We start from the raw sequence: 14,964 nt of genomic DNA, 5'->3' as shown, positions 1-14,964 counted from the left end.
CCTCTGGGTCCCCATTCTGTCTGCAGGAGTCCAGGCCACCCTTAGGTTCCCTCCCTGCGTTTATCCATCCCCTCTAATCATGATGATGACCTTCTGAGTAATACTGTGTCCACTTACAGGTGACAGAGTGATGCCTAGGAAGGTGAGGCTCAGCTGTCCGCACTGAGGAAGTGGGGAGCTTCTCCTTGTTCCTTGGCTGTGGACCCCAGCTGGTCTGACCCAGGCAGCGGCACCCAGCCTGAGTTAAGTGATTGCAGCTGGGCCTCTTCTGTTCCTGGGCTCCTCTTTTCTCTCTGCCATAGCCCAATCTGTATGGTTGGGGCCAGATTTCTTCCTACACAGACCCGAGAGGGAAATAAACTTGCCCAGGACCACACAGCTGCTTAATGCTAGAACCAGGTTGGTCACTTAGGTCCTCTGAGTCCATTTTGGACATTCGTTCCACAGTGTGCCACTTTCAGTGACGCTCTCAGTGGCCTTGTGGATAAACTGCAGAAGAAGGACAGCACCATGGGGTAAAGCAGGAGGCTGCGCGGCGAGTTCCGCCTTGTTATTGACTGTGACCTTGAGCAATTTGCCTCTCTGCTCTGAGTCTCCATTTCCTTGAGTGTCAAACGAGGACACTGATCTGTGTCCAGATTTCCTTAAGCAGTTACTCTGAGGACAAAGCCGCGGTGTGGGAACTGGCCCTGCAGACAGGCAGGGGCAGCTTCCCCTCCCCTGTGGAGCCCCCTGTCCTGGTTGAGCCCTAGCCAATGCCCCAGGGGCAGAGCCGTGCACAGCCTCCAAACTGCTCGGCGTCAGACTGGGGGGTGCGGGAGATGGGCTTGTCTCCCCACCACCCGAGTGCTCGGCTCTCGGGGGCTGTGAGCTGGGCTCTCCCTGCCGAGTCGTGCTGCACACAGCAGCCTCCCCCTGCCTGCCTGTGTTCTCAGACTGACTGGCAGGCTTGGGAAAACAGACTGGCCTTATCAGAAGCCCCTGGTCTCCAGTTTCTGGGAACGAGCCGCACTCTGCAGTTTTCTTTCCCAGGGGCTGGTGCCAAGCAGGCTCAGTCTCAGTGCCTGGCGGGACTCCAGGTATTCTGTCGAACGCTTCTCGGCAATAGCTGGAAGACCTGCCTCTCGGGGCTCTGCAGAGACCCAGCAGCCAATCTCTCTCTGCTTGGCACAGCTGTGAAATGGGTGCATGGTCCTCACAGAGAAGAGCTGCCCCAAGCTGCGTGGGGTGGGGCGGAACAGTGCCCAGGTAGTAACCCGCAGGGGGGCGGAGTCTACTTGAAATGCTCCCATTGGCATCCTCTGGATTCATGTGACACAGGGACAGGAGGGGATACCTCTGAGTCAAGGCCACCTGCCTGTCCAGAACTTCACAAACCTCATCTCCTGTGAGATGTGCCCCACATCCCTGAGAAGTGGGGATCAGGATTCTTAGTTAAGATTGAGACCGTGGGGTAGGTCTGCAGTTCACTCATCGAGCCCTTGCTTAGCATGTACAAGGCCCTGGGTTCCATCCCCAGCAACGCAAGGGAAAAACAAAACAAAAATACAGAACACAAGACTGAAACAGTGGTGGAGCAGCGAGCTTGAGAACTTGCCAGGTCACTTGGCCCTATGTGACTGAGCTGGCTTGAAGCCAGGCAGGGGGTGACCACAGGCCCATTCCTGCGCCAACCCACAGGAGGTCCTCCTAGGTCCTCTGGTATCGTCCATGCCTTGCTCTGCTCCTGCGACTGTCTTACCGAGGTGGACGGAGCAGGCTCAGAATTAGAAGGAGCTGGGATGGCCCTAGTGTGTGCGAGGCAGATGTTCCTGGGAGAGTCAGGAGGACGTTCCACTTTTCTCGGTGATGATGTATTTGAGCAACTTGCTGGACCACCCTTTGGAGACCATTTGCTTCCTAACGAGGGCCTCCAAGGCAGTGGGGAGGAGCTGGCATATGACAGTGAGATTTCCTGTGCTGTGACAGAATGACTCTTTAGCTCAGTTGGCTCCCATGATGGTGGGGTGTGGCCGTCCTGGGTGGATCTCATGGGTGGGGGCACCCACTCTCTGTTGGCCCTCCTGTTCTTACCTTCAGACAGACCTCTTCAGGGAAGTGTGGCCCTTCTCCTTTGCTCAGGGTCACGGGGGTGGTGACATTTAAAAATGCTGCTAAGAGCTGACATTTACCCAGGGCCACATGCAGGCACAGAGTTGACACTTATACATGTCATCAGATCTCATCTCCAACCCAGCTTTGTGGGGGAGGCCCCGTGACCACCCTGCTTCACTGTACCAAGGGAAACCTCATCCGTCTCCCGGGCTGGCCCCTCTCCAAGGTGCGGTTTGCTGGGCAGGACCTCGCCTGTTGCTGCTCCACAGCACCCTTGGGTCTGGTGGAGAGCCCGTGTCTCATGCCGGATGGTCAGACCAGGGGTGGATGAATGAATCTCTGGGATTTGATCCTTGCCAGGGGCCTCACTGGAAGTATAAGGTGAGGAAGATCGCTTCAGTGCGAACATCTTGAGCGAGGAACCAGGACGTGAGTGTGGCGGGTGCATGTATGCACACACACACACAGTGTGTGTGTGTGTGTGTGTGTGCGCGCGCGCGTGCATGCCTGTGGGGTGTGGCACAGAGATGTGTGACTTCCGGGTTATGATCACAGTGTGAGCTCTGGGTTCTGATGCTTTGCAGGGAGGGGATCCTGGCTCTGCATCTTTCCAGCTTTGTGATTTGGGTGAGATGCCTCCAGTCTCTGGGTCTCGGTTTCCTTTTTTATAATATAGGAGTCACAATACTCCCTACCTGATAGGGTTGTTGTAATAATAAAATGAGACATTACACACAAGGGTCCAAGGACATCTTGGATATCTAGCACTGTGTTTGTTATCATGATTGGTAAGTAGTCAGGGACAGAGGGAGCTGGACCGAGGTGGGTGCACTGACAACAGGACCTAGCCATGGGCCTGCTTAAGCAGTAACTGGTGTCTTGTCATTGTGAATGCCATCCAGCTCCTCTGCCTCCCACAGCCCCTGTGGCACCCGAGGGCAGTTGAATTTCCTGGTCCCTGGAGCAGGGTGCATTTTGCTTGAAAGGTTACACCATGAGATAGTGGCCTGTGGTGGGGGGGCCTTCTGGACGTGATGGGGAAGCTTCTGGGAATGAACAGTGGGCCAGGCATCTGGGATAGAGGGGGACATGGACCACAATGGCCATGGCTGAACACCAGTTCAGGAGAGCTGACCAGGTGCCTTTTCTCTACCCCTGCCCAGAGTCCCTCTCCCCATCACCAGCAACTTAGACCAGACTTTCAGGAAAGGTGAGATGGAGAAAAATTCTGAGTTGGCCAAGTTGTCACCTATATGTGAAAAGGAAGTATTGAAGTGGAACAAAGTTACCTGGATTGACAGGATTAGAATTTCTGCTTTCAGGAAAAGTGGGATTCAAGAGAAAAATGAAATTCAATGGTAGGAAAATAATGAAAATTTAATTTTTTTTCTGTATGTGTACATGGCTTATGAGAAATGCCTACGGTATGTTTTCCTTCATGCATTGCTTACTGATGGGGTCATTCTGAGAAATGCATTGTTGGGCTATTTAGTTGTGTGTGACCATCACAGAGTGAACCTAACAAAGATGGCAACGATGCCGATGTTACCAGGAAATAGGTAATCTTACCGGACCACTGCTATGTATGTGGTCTGTCATTGACCAAAACATTGTTATGCAGCATGCAACTGCAATTTCAAAAGATGTGTACTTGTGTGTGAAAGAAAATTAACTAAAGTTTATTGGCTCTCTTTATACGGAGGGATTATGGACCACTTTTTATTTTCCTTAATATACTCTATTATATCTTTCCAATTTTCTAAAGTAAACATGAACTACCTTGGTGATCAGAAAGATGAAATAATTATATAGCTGATAACTGTCCTACACTGTGCTTCATAGCTGGCAGATTGAGCCAATGGATGGCTTTAGCCTAGGGTCTGTGATCACAGAGGGTCCCCTCTCTTTCCTGAGCATCTCATACATGTGCACATGCAGCCAGGACCCCATGAGCTGTATTTCTTCCCAGAGATCAATCCATCATGCTAGTGGAGAAGGGACAATGGTTCCTGCTTTACAGAGCAGAACCTAGAGGCTCAGGGAGGATAGTACTCGCACAGGAGAGCAGCACTGGGGCTGGAATCAGGTACCTGGACCCAGATTTGCTTCACCTGGACTTCCTCTGGTTTTGTCTCTCCTGCTTGTCACCTCTAGTGGTCAGCAGGAAGAGGTTCAGGGATAAGCCTCTAGTCTGGTGGAGATTTCCAGCTCAGAGAAAGTTAAAAGCTTGGAGGGTTTTGTACCTTATCCAAGGTCACAGTCGAAGACCAGAGTCAGAATTAGAATGCTAGTGCTGGATGCCAGGATAGGAAGAGGCTCAGAAAAGAGCCATGGTGTGGAAGCAAAGTGCAGCGGAAAGCAAAGCAATGAGGAGACAGGTAGAGACTCCAAACACTCCCTGAAGCCAAGAGCTCAGTGCAGGACGAGTGTGTGCTCCTGCGCATGTCTGGGGTGAGTGAGAGTGGCCTTGCTGTGTGGTGGGGTGGGGGAGGCAGGAGGTGAGAATGAGAGTCAGGGAATGGGGCAGAGGGAAGGAAGAAGAGACAGATGGGAAACCGTCCATGAGAGCCAAAAACCTCGAGTCAGACAAATGCTTATTGTATACGGTGTTGATAAGAGGATCGGAGGCTGATGGAACTCACAAACAGTACAGGATGGTGCCAGCTCTCTAGGCCCCAGTGCAACGTGCAAAGACGTGCCACCTCCCAGCAGGGCAGGCCCTAACTTGGTTGGCAAGCCCTGGCACGATCTGCCAGGAACCTACCTGAGGAGTCTGTTCCAGAAGAAGGGGCTCTGAAATTGGAGCGTGCGGCTCAAGCGACAGGCAAGGCTGTTCCACTACTTTGGACTTTAGGACTCTAGGCTGGAGAACGGACAGTCATTCTTGCCTCATGCACCTGTCAAAAGCATGGGGCGAGCTTCACTTTTGGCCAACAGGGAATAACAAGCACTCCATCTCCCCAAACCCCCACCACCACTAGGAAGCAATGACAGCGAAATCATCAAAAGTAACAGCAGAAAGACAAAACATGAAACCAGGGGCTGGGGATGTGGCTCAAGTGGTAGCGCGCTCGCCCGGCATGCGTGCGGCCCGGGTTCGATCCTCAGCACCACATACAAACAAAGATGTTGTGTCTGCCGAGAAGTTAAAAAAAAAAAAAAAAAATATATATATATATATATATATATATATATATTAAAATTCTCTCTCTCTCTCTCTCTAAAAAAAAACATGAAACCAATTTTTAAGATAGGGATCATCTGGGAACAAAACACTGTTATAGCTGAGAGAACAAAAACAAGCTAAGGGAGCGCTGCCATTGTCCTGCTACCTGCTTGGAGAGAGTTACCGGGCTGCAGCACAGGTGGGGGGACCCTGGGTGCAGCCCAGAGGATGCCCTGAGTGATGGGATGGAGCAAGGTGTGCAGAGTTCAGGAAGATCAAGGGCACTAGAGCTCACAGAACTCTGCCCGGCACAGAGGGAAGCAGAGAGAGGTCCAGAGATTTGCAGAGAGGATCCCCTCAAGCTCCCAGCAAGGTACTGATCAGCACATGCAAGTAAGGAGACTACCTGAGGCCAGGAATGAAGCCACCCAAAAGGAACAGAGGGGACAGCACAGAAGGCACATGGAAGTGGGGATGGTCCGGGTTCCCATCAAGCAGAATGCGCATGCACAAAACGCAATGTGGAGGGCACTGAATAGCCTGTCCATACTCAAAAATTTCTGTTCTATAATATAAGCAGCCGTTCCTTCTACACCAGTTACTTTGTTTGACTCAAATACAAACTCAGCCTGCTGGTTCTTTTTGTTTGTTTGTTTGTTTGGGATGCTCAGTCATGCTAAGTACATGCTGTACCACTGGGACCCTTTGGTCCTAGCTCTCTTTATTTGGTTTTCATAGCTCTAAATATAACAGCCTCCCATGACCCTCTTTATTTTCTCATGCTTTAGACTTGATGAAGAAGATGAGAGTCCTTTGCCTCATAGAATGTCCCTCATGTAGGATTTGGTTGATTTCAGTCTTGTGGCGGCAGTGAACTGGTTCCTCCATTCTTGATATTTCCTTACTACACTCAGATTTAGATCTAGAGCCTCAGATTCAGGTTCAACTCTTTTGGTGTGAATACTTCATAGGTGGTGCTCACCTCCTCACCGAGATCAAATTTGTTTTGAGGTCCTAGCTTTACAGCAATTCACCCATCAGGAAAGGTCACACATTACAGCCACTGGTGAGGTAGCATCTTGGCATGATAACTAGATTTTCCCTCTCTTTTTGTCCCCAATGAAAAAGCAGATTAGAGTGCACATAGGTCAGGACAATGTTCATAGAGGGAAGATCTAGGAAAATGAAAAAACTAAAAAAAATATTTCAAAATCAAAATTTATCCTTTAAAAAAAAAAAGCCCTCGGTTTTCCTAACAAATAATGGTGATACATGATGTGCTACCACCGTGAACCATTGAACTACCCAGTCCCAAAGAACTACATGTGAGTTTGACAGTGTCACCTATGGGGCCTACCAAATAGGGTTACAGATTGATTGTCTCACTTTGTCTGGGGCTGAGGGATTTCCTTGGGTTAAAGTTGGGAATGTGCTGGGCAAACCAAGTTGGTTGGGGACCCTGCTAAAAAGAGCAGCCTGGTGTTTGGGATTATAAGCCATGAACTTTGTATGTCAGAATTGCAGGGCTTTGATGTGCTCCTGTCTGACCCCTCTTTACACTGTGTGGTTAACTGATGGTTATAGGGGCTTTCCAGAGATGGAGACTCTGGTCCTTTCCCTAAGATGGCCCATTTCATTGGTACATAAATTTGACTGTTGGAAAATCTGGCCACCCAGTAAATCCCAGGAACTCACTTGTCAATGGCAATCTTACCCCACAGAGCCCAGGGACCTATGGTCATCAATCAGGCCAATGAAGCCTGTGTCTTCCATGTGAACATCCCCAGTTCATCACTGGTCATGACTCCATGTCCCCTTCCTCTACTTTCTACCTTCCTCAGGACATAGTCCAGGACCTGGCATGGGGGCCTCCGGCACCGGAAGGGAAGCCAGGTTTGAGTGTGGAAGGAGGTGAACCTGCCCCCTCTCACCTTCTGGAGTCCAATCAGCAGGTTTTCCTCTTCCCGGGCTCCAGGCCTAATTCCAGCTGTCCCTCTGTGCTGGGTCATCAAAAGGGAGACCTTGCATACCCTTGCACCATCTCAAGTGGTGGGGAGGGACAGGGGATGCCCAAATCATTCATAAAAGATGAGCCAGCCACTCTGACCCATTTGAGAGAATGTCAACGTCCAGCTGAGAATGTAACTTTGAGATGTTCTTTTGTGACTGAACTCAGACCCTCTCCTTTTCAGTGTAGTTGCCAAGAGCAGACCTTCTTGTTAGGCTTAATGCTACAGCTCTCCTGGATGCTCTTATGTGGCAGGGAGGTCGGGCTTGATGGGCTCAGCCGCATTGCTTCGCTGGCTGATGACTGTCCTTAAGACTAGCTGGCTTCTTCAAGACACTCTTCCTGTCTGACCCCTTGACCATCCTCTCTGGCTTCATGTCCTCTCTCTAGGATTCCCAGAAAAAGAGCCCCTCAATGTGCCTTTACTTCCAGCCCTTCCCAAATCCATCCTGGAAGGTGTCACCTTCCCTAAATGTTGACTTCATCTTCCTCCCCAGCCTGTTCTCCAGAATGTCTTCCAAGGGCCTCCTCCTCTGACCTGTGGATCCCCCCAGATTCTTTCCTTCTGTAGTTTCCATCTTCCTGAGATGAATCAAGCAGATCCCACTCTGGTGTGGGATGAATGCCTCTTTCCGGGCAGACCCCCTAAAGGAAGTCTTCCCCGACTACCTTGACTCTCTTCACTAACATCTCCTTCCTTTGTCCTTGAACTCTGGCCACCAGCATCATAAAAACCCACATGGATCAGTTTCTCTTTTCTTCTTCCTATCTCTGGCTAATATTGTAGTCCCTGGAGGGCTGGGACCATAAGGTTTATGTCAAAGACAGAGAATGCTCACCAAATCTTCCATGCATACCCTGTATCTCCAGCCTCCCTCGCTGGAAGGTGGGGCCGTGTGACTAGTTCTACACATTACGCAGAAATGGCATGTGTCACTTCCTGGTTGAAGCAGTTAAGAGCTCTAGTAGTCCTTTGTACCTTTATGCCCCTTCCACAGAAACCAAGATGCCATGGGATCCAGATGGTGCATCCACAAGATGACACATTATCTGTCAGCCTGGTACCTGAGTGACTAAGTGGATCAGAGCCTCCCACCATCCTGTGTTAGACATGGAACATGAGTAAGAAATACACTTTATCCTGTTAAACCTCTGAGATTTTCCACTGTAGTAGCTAGCCTTATTTAATGTTAATACAACATCTCCTTTGTCCCTGACATATCCACTTCCTTCTGCCAAACTGCCCCAAACCCAGCCTGAGCCACTCATTGCAGATTTAGTAAATGAGGGGTTTTAAAATAATGAATTTCATCAAATTATAACCAGACATAGAACTTGAAACAAAACAAGTTTAGCAGTAGCATACCCAGTGAAAGTACTCTGGAACTTAACCTCCTGGATAGGGCCACCACCCATCCTGACCTCATTAACCAAACCCTGGAACCCCATAGCAGACTGAAGATGCAAAACCAGGTCTGGGTGTCTTTAACTGTGTGGCTTTATAATAATTGTGTGTTCTTTCAAAGCTCCTAGTCCCACATCCATGTGACCACATGCCAGATCATTGCCTTCCTGGGACTTGGGGAGGGGGCGGTGCGGGGGGGGGGACAGGCTGACAAAGCAGGGTTCAAACCACAAGGGGTGGGTGATCCCTAACTTTACCTCCCATTCAACAAAGTCTGGCTTAGAGAAAGTCCTGAAAAGGTTATTAACCTCCCCTTGGGGTGGAAGCCCCTGATGGTGGGGCTGATGGCCACGGGGCAGGGCTGCAGTGGCAGGTGCCCTGAGCTGGGAGAAGAACAGGGAGATGATTGCCTGGACTTGTCTGGGCTGAGATTTCTCAGCAGTTCTTGGGTGGGGCCAAGGGGACCCTTGGGAAGCAGATTTCAGGTTCTGAACACAGGAGAGGCCACTCAGAGCCCAGGCTCCCTCTGGCTTTAGTTGGAGGTGGGCTGCCGACTGCACATATTCTTAACATATGTTGACCTTGGCGTTCTGCTGCTGCCAAGAAGCTGTCACGGAGGTGTTTAGCAGAGGAAACGGCTTAGGAAACATTCCTGGTGTACTTTGGGGCACTGTGCAACTAATGGGGCGTGTACAATGAGGGTCTGTGAGGGGCGAGGTGGGGGCCAGTTGACCCTGCCAAAGCCTGTTTGTCCAGTACCAGAGGAGCGGGCAAATAACCACTGGCAGCCAAAGCTCAGTCCCCAGCTGTCAGATGGGGTGAAGCACAGCTGCTTCAGGCTGAGCACCTACTATACGCCAGGCACCGCTTGGGCCCAGGTGTCCGCAGTCTCCCGATCCTCACGATAGACCTCTCAGGTAGGCACCATCTGACCAACGAAGAAGCCGCTGTCAGGTGGGCCTGCCTCTAAGCCAATCTGACTTCACTGCAGCTCTAAGGAGATCACGTCCGTTTCCTTGGTGCCCTGAATCCAGAAAGTGGGAGGCGACATGGACATTCTGTGCGTGTTACAGCTCCGATCTTCAGGGTCACGGGAGAGGCATAAGGGAGGTTCAGTGAGGATGATTTTATGTGGCAGCGGACTGGGAAAAAAGCATCCACTCTTGTCATTGGGATCGGGTCACGCAGCGTTCATCCCGGGGAGGATGTGCATCGTGTGGCCTCCTCCTCTCTCCAGACCCACCGCAGAGCACAGAGCACCAGACACAATGGACACACAACCGAACAGGGTCACCCTAAAGTCCCCCACACCTCTCTACCCGTGTCTGCACTCGTGCAGATGAATACACAGTCACGATGCCGTTCAGACAACACCCAGAGACACCTGTTCGTGTGCTGGCACCCGACCCCATGACGCCATCTTTCATAGACTCCACCCACATCACAGCCTCACGTGGACACGTCTGCCCACGGGCTACTGCACACAGAAATCCCAGGCTCCGTCGTATTTGCACAAGCTCTTTCTCCAAGCAAAGAAATGTCTATCTTTTAAAGGAGAAGGCAGGAAAGCGAACCAAGAATTCTCAGCGGCTTTCTGTCTCCCCCACCTCTCTCAAAGGCAACGAGCTCTTTTATTCAGAAAAACAAAAGCAAAAGGCATCAGGCAAAGGACCGGGGGCAGGGGTGCTGGCTGAGGGGCTTTCCAGAGATGCCCTGGTCCATGTCTGCACCTCCTGGATTTCATTTTCTGCAGGACCCAAGTGGGGTTACATCTCCCTGCCTGTCCCTCCGCTGCCCTCTGTGAGTCAATTCAAGGATGCGGAAGCCAAACTGACAAGTCCCAAGCAGACCTTGCTCAAAGCCAAGCTCTCTACTACCCATCACAAGCCTGTTCAAGGTTGAGCCTTCCTCAGCTGGCCCTGCTGGTGGAATGTGGCAGCCACACCCTGAAGGGACATTCACAAAGGTCACACTGTCCCACCTGCACAGGCCCCTCACCAATAACTATTCCCCTCTGATTCCACAAGTGGGGAAACAGGCCCTGGAAGGTAAGAACCCAGTACTTAGCACCAGGACCATCCCCTTGCAGTTTCTTGGTGACACTTGGTGAATGATTGTCGAATGTTTCTACTTTCAAATCAGCTTTTGAGGCACCCATAGACTTGGAACCGGAGGGACAGAATGAGGTGATAATAAATTTTATGCAGATGCTTGTGGGACATTTGGATGTTACTTGCTCCTCTTGTCCTAGATGAAGGCGACCACTCTTCCTGACTCTGTGTGGATGTCTCACCCAGGAAATGAGAACTCCTCTTTGCCCAGCTCTTTGGGACATATGTGTACACTAACCTAGGTACACTTGCATGCATGCACGTGCACACCCACATTGGAAACCCTGCCTGGGTTGGGGAGCTTTCCCAGAAAAAGCAGACGGGGGTGGGGGGTGCAGTATGAGTTCCCCAAGCTGTCTGTCCCAGGAGTCCCCAGTACATCTCCAGGCTGATCAGTGTAGACATGAATTTTAATTCCATGTTTCCATCCAAGAACTGCGTTCCTCCATGAAGGCTGAAAGGGTCTGGTCCCTCCTCTTGCAGAGCTTGTGGTGCCGCAGAAGGTCACTGTGTGGGGATCATGGCTCAGAGGAGAGCTAACAGGAGACCTCTAAGCAGGATCCTAAGGTGCCCTGAGGAGGAAGGGGGACACTGCAGGGGCTGCAGTGAAGACGGTAAGAAAGGACTATGGAAGGCCTTGGAGGACTTGCAGAATGTCACCCAACGAACAGTGGTGAAGCGTCCTAGGCAGAGAGCAGCATGCACACCGGGCAGAGGGTGAAGCTGGCAGCATATTTGTAGTGCACAGGAGCCCAGAGCCAGGGACGGGAGGGTCAGAGAGACAGCATGGGGACAGATTGGGAAGTTTCCCATGCCTTGCTAGGGGCTTGTCTTTTTTTCTCTGGGTCCAGGAGTGGGTCATGGAATGGGTTTAAAGAGAGAAGAAATGGGATCAGCTGTGTGGTTGGAAAGGTCACCCTGGTGACTTTGAGGAGCCTGATGGAGCTGGGATAACTGTCCTTAGAGACTGAGAGGAGAACCATGGGGCAGCCCATGCTCTAGGCCAGGGAGGCGGGCAGGTGTGCGGGGCTGGTTCCCGGGGCCAGCAGAGGTCGAGGGAAGTAGAAGCGATACCTGGGCAAATGGTCACAGAGAGAGAGGTGTCAACGAGCAAGGCACAGGTGTGGCTGGGGAAGGGGCACGTTCACCACCCTGATCCTCGAGGTAGAGCAGGAGACAGTGGCTCATCCCTCTCCGGCAGCTTCAGGCAGGGTGGGAACCAGCCATTGTTTGTCAGCGGGAGCTGTCCCGGGAGCTGCAAGCCCAGAATATTAAAATCTTTCTCAGGTTTATCTCCTCCCCATCTAGCTCATTTGAAATCCCTGCAACCGGGGGAGAAAGTTACTTTAATCCTCTGGTTCCTATCAGCCTAATTACAGTTTCAATAGACAACGGGCAGGGCTCTAAATGAGATCGGAGGACACAGGAACACATTATGTTGGTGCTAATAATGATCTGTCTTTGTTTTATCATTTCATGTTGTTGCTTCTCATTTTGGCTGCCTGAATTCTTAATGCCTTTGAGTGTCTCGTGGAGATTGCTTCCTCTTGCTGCCAGGCCGGGACACAGTTGCAGACTTGCATATGAAAATACCCAGCCTGGTGCCTGCAGCTAACCAGCCAGCCGCCATTTAAATTTCAATCAGCCCTTCTGTTTGTGTGTGAGTTTCTTGGATGGATGAAATTAGCAATTTTGAAAAATTGATTAAAATTGCTGGTTTCACGAAGCCTCAAAACATCAAAATCAATCTTTTTTTTTTTAATACTCCCAAATTCTTGTTGAACTTGCATGTCTGCAATACAAGAAGCAGCCTATGGATATTTGCAGGTGGACTGGGGGACCCAGGGACTGGGTGGGCTGGGGCTTTTCTTGGCTCTTGACTAACTCCTGTGTGACCTCCTTAAGTGTTTGAGTCTCTCTGGGTTTCATTTTTTTTTCCCATCTGTGGAATAAAGGGATTTGACTGCATTAGGTATATCTAGAAGGTTCTTCTCTAGTCCTGGCACTATATAATTATGTGCTCTGAATCAGGTAAAAATATGAATGGATCTTTGCAGGTGGGCTCGGTTTAGATGAGGGAGAGAATGCTAACAGCAGATAGTGTATTAGCTAACATTTTAAGTGATAAACCAGACACTTTATATGCGTTACTTATATCCACTTAACCATCGAAGGAAGACTATGAGCAAATGCAAGTATCTGCATTTTCAGAGGTGGAAACGGAGGCTTGCACCCTTCTGACATCCTGGAGAGCAGTTCCAGTAAAGGTGGTTCTGACCTGCCTAGCAGAGGGCTCTCTGAGGGCAGCAATGGTGCAGGGGGTCCCACATGTTGGGTGCATGGCTTCCTGGCCTTGACTGGGGCAGTGGATGTTGGCAGCGGACATTGGAGGCATCCTGGGTTCTTTCTCCTCTGCGAGCTTTGAGTTGTTGGGTTGAGAGCTCTGTTCAAATCTGCAGCAGAGATGGATCCAAGGAGGGACATAGTAATAAAAGACGCTGATGTCTTATCTCCTGCTCCATTCTTTATTGACCTGCTCGAGGGCACAGCCATGGTCCTGGCTACAGAGAAACTCTATCCTCAGCAGTCAGTGTGAGGGGAAAGGAAATCATCTGCTGCTTGTGGGCAGGGGTACAATTCCTTCAGCTCCTCTGGTCCCTCGCATGCCTCCTCTTGTCTTTGAGGAGAAAGCAAGCCGCCATCCTCCAGGAACGAGATGGTCCTGCTCCCCACTTCTATCTCAGGAAGCATTCCATGGCTCCTGAGGCCCAGCTGCCCACTACCCTTCATTACAAAAGTCACCTTGAATTCCTCCTTAAAAAGTGGGGGTGCTTAATGCCTTCCCTAGACTTACAGCAGAGTGCCAATCAGTTAGAAAAGCCATGGTTCCCTAAGCACGCCGTGTGAGCACAGGTGCACCGGATCTGAGCCTTCCAATGCACTGGCCAGAGGGCTAATGTGCAAAGCCTTTAAATTCTGACCACCATCTTGCACATAGTGAACCTCTCCAGGAGTTAGTTTCTAGATCTAGAATTGACTGCTTGCTTTGTCATCAATGTTTTGTGGCCGCGGTAAGTCACATCAGTCTCTGGGCCTTGGTTTCCTCAATTGTCAGAGGGTCCCTCTTTCTGTTGTGCAGTATGCATATGGGAGGTGGGGTACGATGCCCGGCACAGAAGGAGGTGCTCCACTGGCAGTTTCCCATGCCTTGCTAGGGGCTTGTCTTTTTTTCTCTGGGAAACATTCCTGGTGTACTTTGGGGCACTGTGCAACTAATGGGGCGTGTACAATGAGGGTCTGTGAGGGGCGAGGTGGGGGCCAGTTGACCCTGCCAAAGCCTGTTTGTCCAGTACCAGAGGAGCGGGCAGCACACGAACAGGTGTCTCTGGGTGTTGTCTGAACGGCATCGTGACTGTGTATTCATCTGCACGAGTGCAGACACGGGTAGAGAGGTGTGGGGGACTTTAGGGTGACCCTGTTTCTATCAGAGGAAACCCAGGGCATCCCTGAGGGGACCTGGCAAGGCTGCTGAGGATCCCCTCAAGGCTGGCATCTCCGCCACGTGGGCCACATGGGCTTCCCCTTCAAGCCAGGAGGGTGTAGGTGGCAGGCGCGGCTTGCTTCTGATAACAGCCTCCGATTCAATACACTGGAATTTGGATCTCAGTGTTGGATAAACGACTGTGTGTTTCAGACCTCAGGGCATTCACAAATTGTCGAAATAATGAATGCAAAAGCCTCCAGGGTCCAGGTTGTGCTTTTCTGTAAAGCACAGTGGTAGGTGTGCACAGATCATTCTCGCAGTCAGTGTGGATGGCAGGTTGGAAGGAAGCACAAGATGATGCCAGAGTGAATTCAACCGGACTCTTTTCAATCCTGCCTCTACTCACAGGGGGCTTCTCTATGAACCTCAGCGTACAGCTGTGGCACCAGGTGGGCAGAGGCACTGAGCTGGGGGATCAGGTTTACTAAGCAAAGGAGAACTGTTGCCTCTGCTGCTGGTCAGCACTTCCTTTTTGCCCGAGGAGAGAAACCCAAGTCTGCCTGGCTTAAGCCAAAAGGGAGTGTGTCCACTCACATGACAGGGGTCAGGCATGGCTGGACCCAGGTGCTGTGTGCCAGCTCTCAGCTTCCGTTCTACCCAGTTAACTTTGTTCTCAGGCTGTCTGTCCCCACACGG

Source organism: Marmota monax, unplaced genomic scaffold (genome assembly GCF_021218885.2).
Source record: "Marmota monax isolate L192 unplaced genomic scaffold, Marmota_monax_Labrador192_F-V1.1 WCK01_AAM20220418_F8-fsc00019, whole genome shotgun sequence".
Taxonomy (NCBI): domain Eukaryota; kingdom Metazoa; phylum Chordata; class Mammalia; order Rodentia; family Sciuridae; genus Marmota; species Marmota monax.
Note: the sequence above shows the minus strand (reverse complement) of the source record.